Below are 4,903 nucleotides of genomic sequence, written 5' to 3'. Positions count from 1 at the left end.
TTCTAGTTCAGTTCTAGTTCAGTTCTAGTTCAGTTCTAGTTCAGTTCTAGTTTAGTTCTAGTACAGTTCTAGTTCAGTTCTAGTTCAGTTCTAGTTCAGTTCTAGTTCTCTTCATTTAACTTTAAATTTAAAATATAAGATACTTCAATTAATCAATCTATGATTTAATTTCCGTTTCCATATTCATTAAATTTACAGCGTATTTTACATGTGGATAGTTTATAAACTATATTTATTTATAAATAAATATGTACGTATGTTTCTCATTATTCAAACATTTTTCAACCCAACTGTTTTTCAATTAGTTTGCTATTTTTTCCCTCCTAAAATGTGTCAAAGAACTTATATTAGGATTTGATTTTAATTTGTTTTTCCTCTTTTAAAAAACATAATAAATAACTATTTTATTGACAGATGTATTTTTTTTAGCAAATAATTACTAATTTAAGTTTCAATGTGGTATGTGTTTGTGTTGGCATTATTTAAATTTCTTCAAAAAGATTAAACATTCGATTGGATATATTGATTTTGATTTAACGAAAGTTCTTTAATAAAATATGGGGTAAAATTTAAACTAAAACAGTTTTATTAGAAGTATTTATTTAAAATTAAAGCAATAGATTTCTGTTGATAGCTAATGAATATTTTGGAAACTTAGCCTTGTTTCCTGAATTCGGCAAAAAGTGTTAGATAAAAAATAAGCTATTAACCAAGCATAAAATACATAAAAACTCTTGCCCATTATTGTTTATAATATTCACAAAAAACACACAACCGTAAAGTGTTATTAATTGTTCAAAAATATTTTATGTGTACAACAATATTAAATTTTAAATGCAACAAAAAAGCTTTGTTTATTAAATTAATTTATGCGAACAAATAGAGTGTAAATAAAAAACAATTACAATATTATATTTAATAAAAAAAAACATGTTTTATTATTATTTTATTAATAATAAACCTTAAATATATTCATTAATAATTTGTTTAACACATGCTTTTTACACAAAAGCTTTATTGAGAAATCAATAAAATAATTACAGTTTAACAAATTATTAATCAGTCTAGTAAAAGGAGAATTATATAATAAAAACATTATAATTTAATTTAATATTCATATATATTTAATATGAAACAATTTGTTTGTTTATTATTTTAGTGTTAAATTTACATAAAGAAAAATATGGAAAAGTAAATAAATTTTGTTTTTCTGCTAACTATATCCGTTTTCCGTTAACGGCCACATCATTCACGCTAAACGTTTAATATATTCTGTTGGTTATTTTATAAATATTTGTAAAAATATAAAATTTCATAAAATTTTATACATCCTACAAACATTTTAATGGTTTTTTTTTTTTTTTTTTGATGAATTTCCATATGGTCCGAAATATTAAACTGAGAGTATGTTGAAGGAAAAAAATATAGAGTTTTTGTCAATATATACATATATTTAATATTCTGTTGTTTAACAACAACATGTTTTGTATTTTTAATTTTTATATTCTTTTTTGTTGAGGATTAAACAAAAACTATAAAAATGTTGGAATTTTTATACAAACATCCGCTATATATTGGTTGAGTGCTTGACTATACTTAAATGTTTCCAAAAAGTGTGAACATCAATGGTCATCATTTTCTCCGAATTGCTTCCTATACAATATATCACAGGGATAACAAAGTGACTGTTGATGTTTCATAAACTACTGATCTAAGCTTGATGTGAATTGAACTAGAACTGAACTAGAACTGAACTAGAACTGAACTAGAACTGAACTAGAACTGAACTAGAACTGAACTAGAACTGAACTAGAACTGAACTAGAACTGAACTAGAACTGAACTAGAACTGAACTAGAACTGAACTAGAACTGAACTAGAACTGAACTAGAACTGAACTAGAACTGAACTAGAACTGAACTAGAACTGAACTAGAACTGAACTAGAACTGAACTAGAACTGAACTAGAACTGAACTAGAACTGAACTAGAACTGAACTAGAACTGAACTAGAACTGTACTAGAACTGAACTAGAACTGAACTAGAACTGAACTAGAACTGAACTAGAACTGAACTAGAACTGAACTAGAACTCAACTAGGACTGAACTAGAACTGAACTAGGACTGAACTAGAACTGAAATAGAACAGAACTAGAACAGAACTAGAACTAAACGAAGGGGTTTATATCGTAATCCCTTCTCCGTACGTTTTTCATATAAACTAATATTGAAATTAAATACTTTTAAAATTTTAATTAACAATATTTTACGTGTGCTGGTCTATTTGATAGACAAAATCTGTACCTATGTAATTATATGTATTAAACACAAAAAACACATATTTAATTGCAGTTAAATAGAAAAATACAATACTCTTGTTAAACCAAGAAAACCCACACATCAAATAAAATACAAATTTTTATTAAATTAATTTTATACATGCAAATTGTCTAATAACTGTGTTTTTGTACAAAAATAAACATACATATGTAAAATAATTTTTATACCCTACAGCACTATAATAACAAGGAAATAATAGATTTGTGCTGATGATTCTAAGACCCAAAAATATTAGTTTGACAGCCACCTTAAAGTACACTAATCATCTCAGAATTGCTGAGTAGATTTATTTGCATATATCCGACCGTCCGTCTATCAGTCTTTTGAATGCATCATATGATCGGCCAAGCTCGACTTTACATCCTGACTGATTTAAATATATAAAATTTATTTAAATATATACTTTTGTGTATGTTTTAGCAAATATATATAAAAACACACCCATATTTGAACAAAACACAACGAGAGAAAAAAACTTCACACAAAATAAATAATTCATTAGCTTCGATAAATTTTATGAATATTTATTTAATAATTATGATTAAGGTAAGGACGGCAAATATAGTTTTATTTAATATATGTATGTATATGTTTGAATAGAAGAGAATATAACAAACAAATGATAGCCTATCTATAGGCTGAAGAGATATGACTAAAATAGTGCAATAGATTATTTATAGTAGAACAATTAAAACAAAAACCAAATTTTGATTGTTTAATTTTAAAATTACTGTATAACTTATATGATTTTATATAAATATGTAAGTGTATATGTATTATTCTTAAAAAATAAAATTACATATGTTTCTTTAATATCCAACATTAAATTATGTTTATTTTTAAAGAAAAACAATCTTCACTTACCTCTACACGTATTGTCAAATTATATTCCTTTATGCTTTCGTAATCCAGCGGATGATTGACTTTTATATCAGCCCACGTATCACCATTATCCGGTCGTTGTTGTAAATAAAATGTATGAAATTTATTCGTTTGCGCCGTTGACCCAGGCATTAAACGATAAAATACCGTTGGATTGCCCTCTATGCCCGAACTGATTTCAACAGAATTTTATTTTGTGATGAATTTTCGAAAAAAAGGGAATTTCATATTAGTAAAGAGAATTTATTGGTATAAAATAAAAATATTTGTAAGGGGATAGTATTTATGGAAAGTTAAAAAAGAATTATTTGTAATAAAGTGAAAATAAATTTGAAAATAAAGCAAATAAAGAGATTTTTTTTATTTTCTCATAATTTTGCTTTAAATTTGCTGAATTTTCAATTTTATTTATCTTTAACCACAAAAAATCTATAAAATTATTGAAAACTTAAACTAAACTAAAGTTTTTTAAAAACAATATAAAATTAAGATCTTCAAAAGCAAAATCAACAAAATGTGTTTTAAAAAAATGTAATTAATTAAAAAATAAAATTTAATATAAATTGAAAATTTTTAAATATAAAAAAATATTTTATATTTCTCAATTGTTGATTTAAAAAAGATAATTTAAAAATTGCACAACATGCGACATAAACAAAATACAAAAAGACTGTTTTATGACGCTATGTTTTTTATAAAAAAAGTAACAAAAATGTATTTATAAATTTTTTAAGGTGCTCGAAAATGTATTTATATGTTTTGTGAAGAAAAATAAAAATTTCAACAAAGTGCAAAAAAACATGTTGAATAAAGAACACAAAACGAAATATTATGATTATTTTATTTTTTTGCAGAAATTAAAATAATTGTTTTTATATTTAATTGATATAATTTATATACCAACAAAAATAAATAGGTTTTGTGAAAAAAGGAACTGAACAAATTTCCAACAAAAGGCTTCAAAAATCATTATAGCCTTTTGCTTGAATTGCAGGAGGTGTTGGTAGAAGTAAGGATTTAAGGATCATAATTAAATTATTATTAAAACAAATGGGTTTTGTTTTCTACTAAAACAACAACATATGTTTTTAATTTCAAAAAAATATGTATAAAATGTTGTTCTTTCAGTAGAAATAAATTTGATATATTTACTTTTGTTAGAAAAAATAATTTTTTTCAGGACTTTAAAGGAGTGATTGGGGTATTTTGTTGTTGATGATTTTTGATGGATTTCATTTAAAATTTAGGAGATTTAATGAATTTTATGTTTTTAATGACTTGTTTTGTATGATTTGAAAATTGTGTGACAAATGGGTGGATTTCTGGTTGTTTTTTTTTTCTAAAATTATAAATATTTTTTTGTTCAAATACATATATAAATATAATAACAAAATTTTCTATTACTTAAATTACAATAGTTGTGTTATGTTAAATAAACCAATTAAAACTATACTTATATATAAAATAGAAAACTTTCTGCATTTAAGTTCAAAAAATGCAAAAACCTTACCAGTAAGATTTTAAAAGATCTGGGACAGAGGTAGAACTAAATTAGAACAGAACTAGAACAGAACTAGAACAGAACTAGAACAGAACTAGAACAGAACTAGAACAGAACTAGAACAGAACTAGAACAGAACTAGAACAGTATTAGAAAAGAACTAAAACAGAACTAGAACAGA

The sequence above is a fragment of the Lucilia cuprina genome, chromosome 2 (genome assembly GCF_022045245.1).
Source record: "Lucilia cuprina isolate Lc7/37 chromosome 2, ASM2204524v1, whole genome shotgun sequence".
Classification (NCBI taxonomy): Eukaryota; Metazoa; Arthropoda; class Insecta; order Diptera; family Calliphoridae; genus Lucilia; species Lucilia cuprina.
Note: the sequence above shows the minus strand (reverse complement) of the source record.